A 19777-nucleotide genomic window follows, 5' to 3' on the forward strand; every position below is an offset into this window, starting at 1 on the left:
CCCGTTTTTCGAACAGGTTTAGACATAGGAAATAGTGTGGGTTCTTAACGACCATTGGTGACGCTCAGCTCAGAGCTTAAAAGCGGATGGGGCTCAAGTTCACTTCCCGAAGCGAGAGTTGCACCAAAAGCAGGTCATGCTGACTCTTTGGTTGTCTGTGACCCGCCTCATTAATTACAGTTTTTTGAATGCAGACGAAACCATTACGGCAGTGAAGTACTGTCAAAAAAATGGATGAAATGCACAAAAAAATCTTCGACAACAACGCTCAGCATTAGTGAACAAAAAATGCTTAATTCTCTTCCATGACAATGCCTGGTGCACGTTACTAAACCGACCCTGCCGAAGTTGAACGAATTGGCTACGAAACTCTGCTATATTCATTATACTTTCCAGACCTCTCACCTACAGACTACTACTTTTTCAAGTATTCCGAAAACTTTCTGCGTTAGAAATGCTTCCAACACTTAAGCAAGACTTCATCGCTATGTGAACGCAAGATTTTTACGTTATCTATATATTAATCCGCTTTCCCAGTGTCACAAAAACCATCGCAAATGCAAGTTCTGATGGGCCCAAGTTCTTTACTATAAAAAGACACGTATACTCATCTGGCATTATTATTATTATTATAAAGGGAGGTAATGCCTTTCTCATGTAAGCGTTTGGCCAAAGAACCTCTACTGACCGCACAGCGCAATTGTGGCTTAAGAAGTTTGATGGCTGCGACGAGAGTCTTCAAGATGGGCGTAGTACTTTCTTAAGCCACCATTGCGCTGTTCGTTCAGTAGAGGTTCCTTGGCCAAACGCTTATACGAGAAAGACATTACCTTCCTTTATAATAACTCCTTATTAGTTGAAAAATCATTAAAACAATCCTCTCAAATATTTTTATTACCATTATTACTTATTTATATGCTAGGTTTAAATAAGTAAAATCATAGGTTCTTTTGTTAATTAGGGTTCTATTTAACCTCCAGATTTCAGCTGAAAACAAGTATCTACTTGCATGGCATGTCTAAATTAGTACAAAGCAGGTTTATTTTGTAAATACGGAAAATCAGACTTATTCCTTACATACACGTGCAATCCAAGATGCCCTTAAATAGTAGTTATGTATTTGCTTCCCTACTGAGCAAATTAGGCACAAGGCCGTGTTTTTTTATGTGAAGAGCGACAATTTGTATGAAGGGTTGCCCCTACAATGTACCAACACTTGTAGCTACCAGAGCAATGGTTTGATATGTGAGGTTGCCCCCACATATGGTATTTAATGCAGCATCTTTGAACCCGGACCAAGAAGGCCAGAACGTTAACTGTGTCCAGTAAATATAGATCTCCTTAAATAGTAAACAACTTTGGGCCATCAAAACTTGCAGAAAATCGATCTGACTTAATATCACGTATTATGCACATTTAGGAGAATGTTAAAACTTAATTTTTAGACAGACATCTACTAGGAATTTTATTTGCGAATGGTTATGGAATTTAAAAGAGGGCTTCCATACTGGCACGTGATCATAATGCTGCGAGATAAGGATAAGACCGGAACAGTTTCACAAATTGATGAAACTGTGTTAAATACAAAGACATGAATATCCGGAGCTTCGTGATTTAGGAAGGACTTTAACCGTACATTGTAATTGTTTGGTTATGTGATGAGAATTTCTTGTTTTCAATTTTTCAACTACCATGGAATTTCCACGGGTTTTGCTAGTTGATATAAATACACTTGATTGGCAAAAGTGAGCTGATTCTGATGGTGCTTATTTTGATCAAAATATTTGTTTGAGCCGAGATATGTTCATCTGGATTTACAAGTTAAAAACCATCAGGAATTTTCTTGTCAACTTGATAGTTCAAATCAGCATGGGTCCGAATTTAGACCAATATGCAAACGACTTGATATCTAATATATAAACGGCTATATGTCTGCCTGTCTGTTTCCATATTTTCAAACTCTGTCTCCTCCGAAACTAAATGTCGCTGAGCGGCGCTAGGGGCCTCAGATGATTGGATTTTTTACGGGCCGTTCTTTTCTGGGTCTTAAGACGGTTATAGTAGTTTTTAAGGGAGAAAAAATGGGTCCAAATGGCAAGAATTCATCTTAGTTTATTTTTAATCTTTAATCGGTTTATATGCGTGTCACGTTGGCACAGTGGTAATGTCACTACAGTTTCGATTCTAGCTGATGGTACGTAAATACTTTTTTTATTACTTTTGAAATTACAACTCTGTAATTGTAACCAGATTGGGAACTGGACAACGTTGGGGTTTTTTGCTTGTGATTCAAGGAGCGGTCAGTTTTCTGGGTGGTTCCTTCACACGTGTTCAGTATATATCGCATGGCACTTCAAAAACAAGTCGGGTTGATAAGTATATAAAGTGGATTTTAATTATGTGATTGATCCTGAAATCATTTTCGAAAATAGGGTCAGCTATGATGACCGATTTCAACAGTGTGCCTTATTACAGGTGGCCAATGGGAAAACCATCCCACAAGTGATAGAAAAAGGTAGAGCACTGGGACCCTCCCACATTAGTGAAGAGGTATATCTTGAGAGATAAGAAGAAAGATAAAAAGTCTCTCAAGGCTTTATAAGTATAATTTTTTTTAGGATTAGTTTATGGGGAATTTCTGAAATAAAATTCTGTTGATAGGGGAAACGGGATTAAGCCCTAGCTGATTCTGAATATAATAAAAGGCAACAATAACCTCGGTAAAGCTCTGCCTTACTGCCGGGAGACCCAGACATTTGAGAGAAAACACATTTCGCTTGGCTTTCACTCTGCTCCAAACTGAGTCTAAACTGTGAAGAGATTGCCTCCTCTCACCCAGACTTAGGTTTGCTCGCCCCAACTTAAGTTATAAAAGCCATCAGTCCCCGAGCATTTCTATCTGGCGTCGGAAAAGATCAGAATTTGTAATTACCACTAAATAACTGTCTTGTTGTTGTATAACAACAAGACAAGTTGTCGAGTTGCTTTCCTTCTTCTCTTTTTATGTGAATTGACCTCTGTTGTCGAGTGACGCTCACTTTGGAGACCAGAGCTAAACATATTGCACACTCTATCAAAAGCAACGTGCGGAGAGTGGCAACCTATTCGACCAGATCCTCTTATAAACCAGGGGCCTCGCTAACGAGACCACTCGAGACCAGAGCAGAAAGCCGGGTAGCATACCACACTGGACCTCGTTGGGAGGTGGGGGTACATAATAATGCATACGAAATCTGGACCAACAAAAATATCATATCTAAGCGTACTTTACGCCCGGGCAAAGCCGGGCGCCCCCTCTAGTTCTTTCTATTCAATAAGCGAACTGTAAATATTGAATTCTTATGATTTTTCACTCACTAAGACATGGATCTTGGGTTTACTTTGGCCAGCCGCGTAACTCTACCCGTAAAAAATCTCATCATTTGAGGTTCCTGGCGCCGCTCTGCGACTTTTCGTTCCAAAGGAGATGGAGTTTGAAAATATGGAGACAAATAGACTGGCAAACAGACAGACAGACAGACAGACAGACATAGCCGTTTATATATTATATTTTACGACCGTAAAGGTCGGATGTCAAAGATTGAGATTAAATTTAGGCACTCACATAAAAGCTCGTACAAGAATAATGCTTAAAAATTGATTGGATAATGTGCCCATGTAAAACAGGGTCTTTTGTTTATATCAAATAGACATTGACTCAAAAATGGAAAAATATGGAAAAACAAGAGACGCTGCGAGCTTCTGTGAATGACCTTTACTCCTGATCTGAAATGGAACACATGCATCAAATATGTTGCTAAGATTGCTGGAGTCATGGTTGGATCACTTTACCGATCCAGTAGGTATATAACTACTGATGTAATCCTTCATCTGTATAAAAGCAAAGTACAATCTAGAATGGAGTACTATTGCCACCACTAACCAGCCTTGATGGAGTTAAAAAACAGCTTCGAAACATATTGTAGGTGATGTCCTTTTCTTTCTCTGTAACCTCTTTCTCACAGAAGAGACGTTGCGAGCTTGTCTCTGCTGTATCTTTATTTTCATGGCAAGTGCTTGTCTGAGCTCCAATCAATGGTCTCTCCTTACTAAATTTCTCCCCCAAAACACTCGACAACTACAACCATTTTATCCGATTGTCCCCATTTCTTACCTGTGCCTAAACCTAAAGGCAGATCCAATGAACAAAGCTTTTTTTCCCCAGAACTGCCCGCCCGTGAACTCTGTTCCACTGACCTGCTTCTCGGTTGAATACAACATAGTAGACTTCAAATCCAATGAGTCTCTACAAATAATAAATTTCTACTCAATTTACATTATTAACGCAAACTATTAACCATTATCCTCGAGTGGCTTTCGAGCCTTGATTAGCTGTGACTCTTAAATAAGACGTAAATATTCGGCGATGTTTGTATTTACTAAACAAAACAAATTATAAATACGAACTACATACAAGACTTGAAGAAGCTCGGAGGTTATATCAGCCATTGTAAAATAAAACACAAGATGAGAACAATAGATCGATCGTTCCAAATTATTTTTAAAAAATTATAGCAAAGTTGTAATCTTGCTTGTTTTCTGTTCACATTTTCTTTTATTTATACACAATGTAGTTTCACAAGAAGATTTTAATACTGGAAACGGAATTTTAGTTACTTTTCTTCCTGCATGATGTTTTTATATACTATTTATTCAAAAGGATTCAATATTCAAGAGGTTAGCTCATTTACATATTACATTAAAAAATATTTTTTTAATAATTAGCTCGAAATCTTTAATAGAATATTAGTAATAAAATTCATTTAAGTATTATATTTAGAAATGTTATATAAATTGATTGATTGAATTTATATTTAATTTAATTTTCATTAAATTTAATTTATTTTTAATTATTACTGTAACTAACATTAGCTACGTTAAAAAAAAATTGTTGAATTAACTTATGAGTTATTTCCCTATAAACTATGAGATTTTATTTCCCGGTTTGAATTTTATAAAGATGGCTATTTCATGCTTCAAAAAAAAAATATGGTCAGCTTTCAGAAATATCTGAGGATATTATGTGTATCTTTCAGAGAATATGACTAAACCTTCCAATCGGCAATTTGTGTGTTTTACTAGGCAACGCCGGGTACGTACAGCTAGTTTATTTATAAATTAAAGCTATTGACTCAGCTCTTAATTTAGACTTTCTTTCAAAACAACGTATACAAGAATACAAAAAGCAAGTTTAAAATAGATTCGAATAAATTAGCCTTGTAAATAAAGTCTTTGTGTTTAATGCTCTGATAAACGTTGGTGGTTCTGTTTCTGTGTTAAATGTTTGTAATTAGGTCTGTGATTAGTGACTCGTTGCCCGATAATCAATCGACAAGTGGTCGCGAATCATCTCAAACAGACACTCGTTATCGGAAACACAAAGCAATGTGTTGCCGTTAATTTATCGTAGATTTGGCACGTAGAGAATGCTTTAAATTACCGACGCTGCATCTGGATAATTGTCTCTCTTAGCAGACTAATATGGCGTCTTTAATTTCCGCACCCAAATACGACATTTGGACAAATTAATGTTGCAAAAATAAAATGTTGCTCAATATAAGATAGAGTAGATTTAAGCCGAACCCGCTGTTGCCCGGGATGCAGTGAATTACCTTAATGTTTGGTATTTTATCGTTTTACACATTTTAAAATTAGACAAAAGTTTAATTCCATAAAAAAATAACAGTTTCTGTATATTGATTTTTATAATAGTAGACATGTTTTTGTTTATATAATTGTCTTACGTTTTATGACGTACATTTTCAGTTTAATACCAAGCGAAATTGAGCAGAAGACAGCGTGTAAATAATTAACAGATTTATTCATCAACTTACAGAGAAAATGAAAAGGAAGAAGCCGCTGAATGTGTTATGATTGGGGTCTATTATTCAAGACATGATGCATGACGGATTTGTTCTACCACAAGGGAGATAATTCTCCTTTATTTAGTTCAAGGGAAATAACCCTATTATTTTTAGGTCGTAAGCATCAATATACTAAACATGCTTTTAAACATATTCAAGCGTGGTTAACGTAAACAAAAGGCCCTTCGGTTAAACTATGTAAACTGTGACGTCACAGAATAAAGTGCAATTCCCAAGGTTATAGGATAGACGACTATTACGCGGATTAATTTATAACAGTTGATTTTTTTTTTATTCACGATAACTTCTAACAAGGCATATCACAATTTGGACGGAGAGAACTACGTTTTGGGACCTGCAGAGGAAAGATTAACAAGATGTTGGTTTACGTTACATTTAAACTTCTGCATATCAATATTCAGGGAAACAGGTAGCTGGAATGGAATTCCAAAGCGTGGTTGTTCAAGGAAAGAAACTATTACATTAGTACATTAGAACGCTCTCTGGCATTTAGTGTACCGATGTGATTTATTTTTTATTTATTTATTTATTTATTCATTTTTTTTTTTTTTTTTGCTAAGCGGTTTGTCGGTTATATATAGGTCGAGGAGGGTACAAGTGCAACGAATTTATCAGAGCACATTCCATTAAAATGCTTGTAAAACAGAGACAGCAATGCTACATTAAGTAATCCAATTTACCAAATTTCCACTACAAACGATTATTACGACATTGTCCCATTGACCACCGTACGCTTATTAACCCTTATCCTCGAGTGACCTCCAGGCCTTGATAAGTGGTGACTCCTTTGTAAACAAAAAAAAATGTGACATAGGTTGAAGCTTAGTTAACAAAGCGGATCCTATTATTCTGGAGACTCTTTCTTAGACCCTATTAAAGAGGAAGAGCCTCGTTGTAGATGCACCAGCCCAGATGTGACAACAATACGCCTTGCAATAACTAATAGTGACTTTAGGTACAGGATACTCTCAGGTGTGAGTAGTCTTCTAGCACGAAAGAGGTAACCCACCCGTCTTGCAGCTGCGATTGGAAAGGCTTCTTGAAATTGTTAAAGGAGAACAGTCTTGGTAGCATTGAATGTTACCATCCATTTATGGCCCTATTCCACTACAGTCTGTAAGTCATTTTCTAAGGATACTGCCATTGTCTTAGATTTGTGTACATCTATTCTCCTCTTAGGCATGCCGTAGAGCGTTTTATCATTATAGTAAAATGAATAAACAAATATTTCGTGAACTTGCAATGAATGATATACACGAGGCATGTCGATGTTTTATATTCCGCGGTAAAAACTCTACATAATTTGGTTACTTAAAGATAATCAGTCAGAATCAACTTAGTAACTCGGTATTTGTTCATATTCTATTTCCGAATTGAGAGCAACACATACGATGTCACAAAATTTAAATTACGAGAAGAAGAGAGAGAAGCAGATGTAACAGCGCCGATGCACGTATGTCAATGCACGCGGAATGACGTCACCGGGAAAGAAAAAAAAAGGACTATAAACATGAAAAAGATATCAGGTGAGGGGCGCTGATAACGTTCGCGATCATGTCAGGGCGGTAAAGAGAGAAAACTTTTTTTTTGCTGCAAAGAAAACCAAGTTCTTTGCAACTGAAACTGGGCAATAGTAAGATCAGGAGTTCTTTGGAAACTATACAAGTGAGTACAGATCGTGTGTACACATTTAGTTTTTTGCATGTGAGTACAATAAGGAAAGCAGGAAATAGGGAAGCAATTACAAAGTCTAGCAATCCGAAGGGAGAAACTATTAGAGTAAGTGCTGAGAGGTCATCATAGCACATTACATTAAACCACTTCTAAAACAGGCACCAGGATGCAACATTGCGACGATGGGACAGAGGATGGAGTTTGATGGATAGTGTGGAACATATTAGACTAGTAAATGATGCACCTTCCTGGATTCCGTAAAAATGTTCCATGCAAGTGCGATGATTTTGTATACGATGACCTCAGCTATAAGTAATTTTCTAGGTGGAGAGAGCTCACATTTTTGCTCCAATGTCGTCAGTATATTCTTTCTAATTTATAATACCTGCAAATGTCTTACATCTGCTTATAACAAATCATACCAATACAAACACAACCAGACGATGACAAAGTATAATTTAAAACAAATTTATTCAACAACTTGCAGAGGAAATGCTAATGTAGAAGCAGCCCGATTTCGTGATGATGGCAACTGTAATGCTAGTCACATTTTGTTTAGCTCTTAAAATTCTAATGGCAGATCTTTTCCACTTCAAGGGGGATAACTGTTCCTTCTCCAGTTTGAGAGAAATAACCTTATTATATTTTTAAGTTTGTACCAAACAATTGTTTATGTGCATCATTTACTCCCAAGCAAATGTACACATAATTATAAATGTACAAATAATTATAAATGTACACATAATTTATATTGATGGAACTGTATATCAGTATGTAGGATTAAACAATCCGAAAGTTCAAAGCATGTTTGTGATCTTAATGTACAGAAGACCAATTAACATAAAGCCTCAGAGCTCGAATACAGTCCGGCGTTCGAGCGCTCTGATGCCTTCCATTTGGCTCTCTTTTAAGTGCCGAACTAGTAGCTCTGAAATTTACAAATTATAGCTGTATTGATTTTCTATCTGGAACAGCATCATGCCGTCCTAACTCATAATAAACTCGAAATATATATATATATATATATATATATATATATATATATATATATATGTCTAGCTGAAAATACTATCAATAATTCCCCCCGCTTTTTATCTATGTCTAAACCTAAATATAGATTCCATGAACAAAGCTTATTTCTAGGAAATGCACGCCTGTGGAATTGTCTTCTGTTTATCTGCTTTCCAGCTGATTACAATATGGTTTTCGTCGAGTCCAACGTAAGCAAGTTCTTGTTGAGCCGTTCCACTTAAGTTATCAAATTTACCGAATTTTCATTGCTATGGATTACTATATTGTCCAATTGACTACTGTGCACTCTTAACCCTTATCCTCGAGTGGTCTCTGGGCCTTGATAAGTCGTTTTGTTTATGAAAAAAAGGGTGCCTTCAATAAGTTTAGAAACCTTTTTCATATGGTCAGTTTTATTGAAACTACTTACATAAAACGAGTCCCCTTTAAAATAATCTACTCTGGCCACAATGCACTTGTGGTACCGTTTCCATAACTTCTGCAAGGTCCCATGGAAGTCCTGTTGCGTGAGCATGTCAATTACTCACGTCACAGCCACGTTTATCTCATCGACAGTCTCTAAGGTGATTTGAGCTTAGCTAACAGCCAAAAGTCACAAGGAGCAATGTCTGGACTATAGGGAGGGTGAAGAACTTTCTTGATTTCCATCTGGGTCAAATAGTTTGTGTCAAAAATGAAAAACCCCTGGGACAAATTTCACGCAAATCTTCCGTATTTTCACTTCGTTCTGAATAATAGTGTGTACCGGTCCCACACTGACATTAAAGGTGCACTTATTGTCACTATAGACATGACGGTTTTTATCCATAAATTTTTTATTTAGTCAAATCAACTTCGGAGTTCTGTCTAACTTACTCCTCTCACATCTCTCATCAGACTGCCTGACTTCCTTGAATCTCTTATGCCACTGAAAGACTGCTCGATCCATACAAGATGGTTCAAAAGAAACCTAAAGCATCCTACATTTTAACGAATTTTAATTGCATATCGTTCTTCTAAAGTGTCCTCACATCCAAATAAAAATATTTAAATTCACCAACTGTGATTATCAGGCTTTAGTAGGGTACTGAATTTGTAAGTGTCTACAGCAATGTTTAATGCATGTAGTAAAAATGTATGGAAACTCATATGAGACACCTCATGTGTATATATATATATATATATATATATATATATATATATCTGTGGCAATATATTTATTTCCTTATAATATATACTAATCCTTATTTAATAAGCTCAATGTAATTACAGAGCAAATATAATGAATAAATAACAAAAGTCTATATTCCAAAGATTATGATGTTGACCATCTTACAATTCATTCCTTTAATTCAGTTGACATCTACAATTATTCACAGTATCTGATTCGTAGCACAAAATAAATCACTTAATTGTAATTTCAGGCAGTGAATCTGCAGTATTGGGAATACCAGCTAAAATGCTATGGAGGTAGATTGTAGAAATAGTAAGTTATGTACGTATATTTTCGATTCCCATCAGTGAGTTTAGTGGGGTCACAAAAAGTTGGGTTTGTCAGGCTTCAAACTCAAGTCACCCTTTGACGATCTATATAAAATTCACAGAGAATTAGGAGTTACACAGGAATTGTGGTCGTAGGCTTTCGGTTTACGACACATGGGATGAGAATGCAGACGGTAAATGTTAAGTCTCAGACAACCAGGGCCCAGATATAGGCTTTCCTTTAATAAAACGATTGAAACTTCACATCCATCTTGTTGTTATCGATGCATCTGTCTGCAGTGATCACTTCCCAATGAGATGGAGACCAGCGACAAGAAGGTATCATCCGCTGGCCAAGGCAAGCATGATGTTATTTGCACGTAAACGTCTCGAGACCTTTCAAGGCAAGAAACTGTGTAGGATAAGAGCATCCACACACACACACCCATATATGTAAAAACACAGATACTTAAAAGTAAAAGCAATCGTAAGAATAATAACTAAGAGACATCCTAACTGTAATCTCTGAACGTATATAAAATTCACTGGACAAAGCGGGAGAGGGCAGACCGGTAGCTCTAGATATATCTAAGGCTTTTGATATGGTATGGCATGAGGGTCTCTTCAGGAAGATTATGTCATACGGTATCACTGGTAGAATACTTAACATAATTAAATCCTTCTTAGATAAGAGAAAAATACAGGTTGTCCTCGACGGTCGTACATCTAAACAATATGATATAAATGCGGGAGTACCCCAGGGATCTATCCTTGGACCTCTGCTGTTCCTGATATTCATAAATGACCTCCCCGACAAAATTGCTTCTGAGATGGGTATATATGCTGATGACACCACACTCTATAGCAGGCACGACAGGAAAACAAATGAACATATATCTAAAGTAATGGCAGAAACACTAGAGGATGACCTCCAATCAGTAGTGGAATGGGGACAAAAATGGATGGTCACATTCAATGCCGCCAGGACTAAACTAGTTTCATTCAATAATTACAAGAAACCTTCTCTACCACCTATAGCAATGGCCAACGACTCTTTATCTGAGAGTACGTCTTTCAAGCTCCTTGGCCTAACGTTCACAGGAAACATGAGTTGGAACAATTACATCGAGGACATTGCCAGGGTCGCTGCAAGGAAGGTGGGCTCTCTCTACCGTGCTAGAAAACTACTAACACCCGAAAGTTTCCTGTACCTCTATAAGGCAACCATTCGCCCATGTATGGAGTATTGCTGTCATATTTTGGCTGGTGCATCACCTACTAGTCTCTCGCTCCTTGACAAGGTTCAAAAGAGAGTCGCAAATCTGATAGGTACTAAACTGGCATCAAAGCTTCAGCCTCTGTCCCATCGACGAAACATTGCATCCCTCTGCCTGTTCTACAAGAATTTTAATGGTGAATGCTCTGATGAACTGCAGACACTTGTTCCCCCACGACGTGAACACCCTCGGCAGACACGACACGCTGCAAAATCCCACCCCACACTGTAGAGATCCCTAGATGTAAAATATCTTTCTACTCCAGTAGTTTCTTCCCTAGAACCGCTAGACTTTGGAATTCCATTCCAGGTCACTGCTTCCCCAACTGTACTAGCATGCAGAAGTTCAAGTGCAAGGTGAACCAACATCTTGCTGCCAAAATCCCAACATAGTACCCCAGTAGTTGTTTCCCCCTGATAGTAGCCCCCTACACCAAAGTGGCAATGTGCCTTGTTTGGGGTGAAAATGTAATAAAAAAAAGAATAATAAAAAAAAGGAACAAGAATCCACATTTGTCATCAATTGAAATGAATGGCTCTCGTCTTCAGGAGGCCTCAAGTTTTGACAAGCTTCTGGGCTTGACCATTACTCCTGATCTTAAATGGAACACGTATATCAAATCTGTTGCCAAGGCCGCTGGAAAAATGGTGGGATCTTTCTATCGATCCAGTAGATATCTCACTGCTGATGCTATTCTCTACCTATATAAGAGCCAGGTACGTCCAAGGATGGAATACTGTTGCCACATCTGGGCAGGAGCTGCTAGAAAGGACTTGTCCCGCCTTGATAGAGTTCAAAATAGACTTCGTAGCCTCGTAGGAGATGTCCTTTTCTCCTCCTTGCAACCTCTATCTCACAGAAGAGATGTTGCGAGTTTGTCTCTGATGTATCGTTATTTTCATGGAAAGTGTTCAACTGAGCTTCAATCTTTGGTCCCCCCTCGCCAAACTTTCACAAGAAACACTCGTCTAGCTGTAAACACTATCAATAATTTCCCCCACTCTTTATCTGTGCCTAAACCTAAACGTAGATTCCATGAACAAAGCTTCTTTCTTAGAACTGCACGCCTGTGGAATTGTCTTCCGTTTTCCTGCTTTCCGGCTGACTACAATATGGTTGTGTTCAAGTCTAAAGTAAATAAGTTCTTGATGAGCCGTTCCATATAAGTTATTAAATTTACCAAATTTTCATTACTAATGATTACTATATTGACCAATTTCTACTGTACACTCTTTAACCCTTATCCTTGAGTGGCCTCTGGGCCTTGATAATGTGGTGATGCCTTTGTAAAAAAAAAAAAAAAAAAAAAAAAAGAAACAGTAAAACAGAATAGCAATAGAAACGTTTAATAAGTAGAAGAAATAAATAAATAATAAAACTGATGCTGATTTTGACTAGGTCGCATCATCGATGCAAAAAAAAAGCGTGTTATCGATGGATCACGACGTGAATGGGTCCTTAAAAAAATAAAAAGAATAAAAGCTAGACGACTATTTATAAGAAAGAAAAAAAAAACAAACAAAACAAATTGATGAGAAAAGATTTGGATAAGTCGACATGCCGCTTAGAAAACAAAAACAAATAGCAAACAGAAACACACAAGCAGACCATATTCAGTTGATAGAGAAAAGACATATATACACTATTACAATCGTGTTTGTTGTTGTTTTTTGTGTGAATAAATATCTGTTTATTTTGTTATAAGGCGTTGTTTTGGCTCCAAACGTATCTAATACATATTTATTTTATTCAAACTCAACCAGCGCTTCTATCAAGGAACACAAACCCTAACGTATATATATATATATATATATATATATATATATATATATATATATATATATATATATATATATATCATTGTACATATGCACACACATATATGTTGATTCATTAGACTGAAACTGCATGACCGGTTTCATCATTATACCTAGTTGTTTCACTGTGAGTCTGTTACATCTCTGCATTGTTTTGCCTTCTATAAACCTAAATTTCGTGTATATACACATTAAACAATGCTTCAAGCAAACTACTTTAACCTTTTATATATTTTTGTTTTCACACAATGAAGGCATGAGACACTCAGCTGTTGTTCGATACGCAATCAGAAGAAATAGCAACAATCAATACATCAAAAGGAAAAGAAGTGCGTTTTGGCATGATTAAAATCCGAAAATTGGAAGAGAAATTCAAAATGGCATAATGTAAACATAAGATATTTACAGCATCTCTTCCAATTTTCGGACGGTCCTGGATATGACCTAAAACTATATCCGATGGTGAGGCCCCAGCTTGCGGGCCTTGGGGAGAGTGGGTTAAATAGAATCCGACTTAAAAAAACAAATATACCCCATTAAAAATCGTTCCTCAAAATAACTAGATTCGGCATTAAATAACCTGAAAAAGGTTGATATGCCGATAGCCATTAGTCGCGAGCTCTCGTGTAATGAATGAATGCGTGAATGTAGGATTGACATGAAACTCTTAAAGATCAACTAAAATGACCGAAAAATTGGCTCAAATGGCTTAAATAAATAAAAAGTAAATGACTTAGAATGACATTAATGAACTTAAGGATGAATTAAATGACCTTAAGAATGACTTGAATGCTTAAAAATTAACTGGAATCCTTCAAACACAACTTGAATGATCTAGAGAATGACTTGAATGGATTTGAGACTGACTGGTTGTAAAGTAAGTGATCATTTTACATTAAATTAATACAGAAAAGTGATCCCCCACTTTATATCACAAAGTTTCAAACATAAGTACAGCGTCGGTCCTGGATATAACCTAAAACTATATCCGATGGTGAGGCCCCAGCTTGCGGGCCTTGAGGAGAGTGGAACCACCCTTTAATTGACCTTGCTCCCAGGTCCACTCTGACCCGGAGTGGTAATACCTGCTAGGGTCCCAACTATGGGTTAAATAGAATCCGACTTAAAAAAAAAAACAAATATATCCCATTAAAAATCGTTCCTCAAAATAACTAGATTCGGGATTAAATATCCTGAAAAAGGTTGATATGCCGTAAAACAAAAACAACCAAACCAATTTTCGGATTTTAATCATGTCAAAATGCATTTCTTTCCTTTTGATGATTTGATTGTTGCTATTTATTTCAACGAGTTAAGAGCAAAATAGATTCACTGATTAATATGATTAGCTAATTGATTTTGTGCTACGAAACAGATACTGTGAAGAAGTGTAACTGTCCACTGAATTAAAGGAATAAATTGTAAGATGGTCATCATCATGAACTTTCGAATATCGACATTTGTCATTCATTCATTTTTATATGTGTTCGTGTGTATATAAATATGTGTGTATATATGTGTTTATATATGTGTGCAAGAAATTGCTATTATTTATAAACACGAAATTTATTCAAGCGCTTTTTACTACAACTTATATACAATATATTTTGTTAAATATTGTTTAATTTTTCAAATATACGTTACATTTCGTTAAGATTTCTTTAAGGCAAACGAGGGGAAAAGATTTTGTAAAGCTTTTCGTAAGTATTCAGATATTCTGATTTTTGTGAAATTGTATATGTCAATAAAAAATGGCGAAACACCGTCTCTGTTGATTGCTTTTTCTTACCTGATTTTTTAAACATTTAAACATAGGCATCTTCTCTCTTTGCAATATTCCAAATGCTCGACAGCGCTCCAATCTCTGCTCCTGTGCAAAGCATTTATTCGAATATTAAAGAAGCATCCTAAATACTCGAATTTAGCTTACGTGCGACTCTCCGCGGATTTTTGAAGCACATGTTCTCACACGGAAATTCTATAGCAAGCCCCACTCTCCCCAATGGTTTACTTCTGCTTGCGCAGCTGCCATTTCTCAAAGGCAGCATGCGTTCCGCAGATTCAACCGGCATAAGTCAAGTTCAAACAGACAGAAGTATATAGAAGCTAGAAATAAGTGTAAGCGAGTAATAGCGACAGCTAAGACAGATTACACTAAAACCACCAGAAAATTCACCGAAGCACAGAAATTAGTAATCCGTGATTTTTGGAAAATCTACGACAGTGTAGTAAATAATGGGCAATCAACGATTCCCCCACTATCAAACAATCATGATGTTGCTTGAACGGTAACCGACAAGGCTAATCTGCTTGCCAGTCGGTTTGCCTCAAACTCCACACTGCACCAGGTACACCTCCCTCTCCCCGACTTTCCTTTGCGAACAGACGCCACACTAGACGACTTGAAAATCACCTCTTCTCAGGTACATTATATCATAAAAAGCCTAGACACCTCAAAAGCATGTGGACCAGATCTCATCCCGGCTGTGCTATTAATCAAATGCTCTGCTGAGGTTGCTCTATTGCTCTCCAAATTTTACAATAAATGCCTTAACGAATCTTGCTTTCCCGACTGCTGGAAAACCGCTTCTGTGTTACCAGTCTTCAAGAATTCTGGTGAAAGAACTGACCCACTAAATTATCGCCCCATTAGCCTCCTCCCGCTTTTCGCCAAAATATTTGAGTCCTTAGTTAATCAAGCCCTAGTCCAACACGTAACAACTGCTAAACTCCTGCCTGAAAACTATGGATTTAGGAAAGCTCGTTGAACAGCAGAAATCTTCACTGTAATATCTGAACAAAACAGGAGAGGGTAGAGCAGTAGCCCTGGATATATCTAAGGCTTTTGACGGGGTATGGCATGATGGTCATCTAAGGAAAATTAGATCATATGGTATCACTGGAAGAATACATAATGTAATTACATCCTTAGTTAAGGGAAACATCCAAGTTGTCCTCGACAGTCGTACATCTAAACAATATGATATAAATGCGGCAGTGCCTGGGGAGTCTATCCTTGGACCTTTATTATTCTTGATATAAATAAATTACCTCCCTGATAAAATTGTTTCGGAGATGGGTATATTTGCCGATGGCACGACTCTCTATAACATGTACGAGGGGAAAACAAATGAAAACATATCTAAGAATATGGCAGAAACACCAGAGGATGACCTCCAATATGTAGTGGAATGGGGACGAAAATGGATTGCCACATTCAATGCTGTAAAGACAACTTGTTTCCTTCACTAACTACAGGGAACCTTCTCTAACACAAATAGCAATGGCGAAGTACACATGAACTGGAATAGATACATGGAGAGCATTGCCAAGGCTGCTGCGAAGAAGGTGGTCTCTCTCTCTCTACCGTGCTAGAAAATTACTTACGGCTGAAAGTATCCTGTACCTATCTAAGATCACCATTCGCGCACGTATGGAGTACTGTTGTCATATTTGGGCTGGTGCATCTGCTGCTTGTCTCTTACTCCTGGACAGGGTTCCAAAGAGAGTTGCCAATGTGATAGGTTTTGAACTGTCATCTAGGCTTAAACCTCTGTCCCATCGACGAAATGTTTTATCCCTCTGCCTGTTCTACAAATATTTTAATAGTGAATGCTCTGCCGCAATGCGATCACTTGTATCTCCTCGACGTAACTACACCTGACAAACCCGATCAGCAACTAAATCCCACCCCTTTACAGTAGAGATCCCTAGGTTTAAGAAAGCCTTTTACTCCAATAGGTTCTTCCCCAGAACTGCAAGTCTTAGGAACTCCCTTCCGAGATTCTGCTTTCCTAACTGTACTGATATGCAGAAATTCAAGTGTAATGTGAGCAATCATCTTGCTACTCATCTCCCTTCATAATGCCCCCGAAAATGATGTCCCCAATAGTAGCCCCCTACTTCGTGCCTTGTTTGGGGTGAAAATTAAATAACAAAAAAATTTGGTTATTTTCTTGTACTCATGTTGCGAAAAACAAAGGCGAGAGAGAGAGAGAGAGAAGCGTGACAGAGAGAGAAAGTAAGAGGCAGCATAAGAGAGGGAAGGGAGAGAAAACTATGCATATTATAAAAGAGATTGTTCCCATTGTTTTACAATTCCAAGTAGATTTAATGTTTCGCACCTGTCTACCTCGATTGCTTTGACATTGCTCTGAGTTTATAAACACGTCAACCTTAATCCTCGCCATGGTTTCCGTAACCCACTTTAAAGAAATACTTGTCTCTATTCAGGTACTACGAAGGTCGGGTATGAGGCCGCAAATTGAAGGGAGTCGGGGCTATCCCTAAAAAATAATCTTATTATTGTGTGTACATTGCTTACTTTTTTAATGCATATAAGTCACCACTTGTCAAGGTCTGAAAGCCATTCGAGGATAATAGTAAATGATTGTACGTTAGTCACTGGGATAACGGTGTAAAAATGGTTATTAGTGTTAATAGGGTAGAAATGGATTATTTAGGAGGCTGCTCAATAAGGACTTGTTTACATTAGACTTGAATACGACCATGTTGCAGTCAGTTGAAAAGCAGGCCAGCGAATCATAGTTCCACAGAAACTCTGTTAATTGATTCAGCGTTTAGATTCAGGCATATATATATATATATATATATATATATATATATATATATATATATATATATATGTGTGTGTGTGTGTGTGTATGTATATATATATATATATATATATATATATTTATTTATATATATATATATATATATATATATATATATATATATATATCAAAGATTAGTAATATGAATTTAACAAAAAAATATCGATATTTGTAATTAAAGAATGGGGATTAATTGATACTGTTTTGTAGATCAGTAAAACTGGAACACTCCTACCTTATTAAATAATACTCATGTTCTGAAGGATTAAATAAATAAAAAAACAAAAAAAACAAGGCGAACCTCCACTTTTATTGCAGTAAAACGTACATGGAGCTAATGAATTTATTTATTAATAGAATACTTATTAATGTGATATGTATTATTATTAGATAAGTATTTAAGAATTTAATTCCCGAATTGATACTATTTGAATTATAAGAAAATTATGGTTAAACGCGGGTTAAATCTTTGGTAATAAAATCAGTATCATGATTAAGTTATGCATTACAAACTTATATTTTGAATAGGTTAGCCTAGATTTAATTGGTTTTGTTTAATTAATAAATAAACCATAAATGCTTATTTGGAATTTACCAAACTTAGAACCCTGCATAAACATTAAAATATCGAACGGCTTCAGTTACCTTACTTCCAACGTTATGGATACATATTATGATTTTGATAACTTATAATTCAACAAAACTTTTAAAATTTTGAACGCACAGTCATCTCCCTTTCCACATCTAAAATAGCCGATAATCGTAAATTTTTATAGGAAAAACAAAAGAAAATATAAATAAAAAATAAATTGAGATCCTTAATTTTAAATGAAGTATGAGAATGAACTAAGTATAGAGTAATGTAAAACTTTCTTTCCTTATTGAATAAGTTTTAAACAAAAACTTTTCTTAAATCACATAAATAGGTTAACCGATATTTTTGTAAATAAACAAAGCAAATTACAGATACGAAACTAACATACAATCGCAACAATATAACGTAGTTGATTAGTCCGGATCAGAAAAAAATTATTTAAACTAAATAAATAAATAAACAAAATTAATTTAAGAAATCAATGAATATTATTAGTAAAACATATTTAGTGGACAGAGGTAATTGGTGGTAACGTTGTATGATAATTTGTCTGATTTTTTTTTTAAACGGAGATACGAAAATAGGTAAATATATAAATCTTTAAAAAAAACTTTGCAAGGATGAGATATAGGTAAAATATTTTCGCTTGTTTTCTTTTCCTTATAAGGGAAATGGTGCCCATAATGTTTTATTGTTAAAGTGTTTTTTTTTATTCAAGTCTGAAGAAAGGCTGTTCTTTTGAAAATTTTCAAACGACATAATGTTTGAATTTGTCCGAGTAGTCTTGAAACAATTGTAACTAACGTTGAAATAAACTATTTTTTTTGCTATCAATTCATTCCTTGATGTCTTGGTTTTTGTTAAAACAATATATGAATGCTAACTTATAAAATATGATTAGTTTATAGCTTTCAGTTTAAGTCATCTCTTTTTGGCTTAGAATTTATTGGTATACGAACAATTACTGAATTTTCGATTATATAAACCCAGTAAAATTCGGAATACTATAAATAAGACATATATATATATATATATATATATATATATATATATATATGTATATATATATATATATATATATATATGTATATATATAGTCATCCGCATACATAATTGTTGGTGGTCGTTGGACCTAGACGAGTAGATTAAAGTTAAAAGGAGCACTCGCCAGAAAAAATAACGACAAGCATTGCAACGTTGCAACATTTTACTCTGTGGCATATAAGAAAAAAATATAAGGTGGCATATAAGAAAAATGGCATCACCTACAACGTTTCACACGTTGTTTTTAGAACTTATCTGGCTTTCATACGGATAAAGGATTTCGTCGGGAGTTAAATACTAGAGCAGTAAAATGATACAATCATTTTCAGCAACATTG

The sequence above is a fragment of the Euprymna scolopes genome, chromosome 40, assembly GCF_053919585.1.
Source record: "Euprymna scolopes isolate OS-2025 chromosome 40, ASM5391958v1, whole genome shotgun sequence".
Classification (NCBI taxonomy): domain Eukaryota; kingdom Metazoa; phylum Mollusca; class Cephalopoda; order Sepiida; family Sepiolidae; genus Euprymna; species Euprymna scolopes.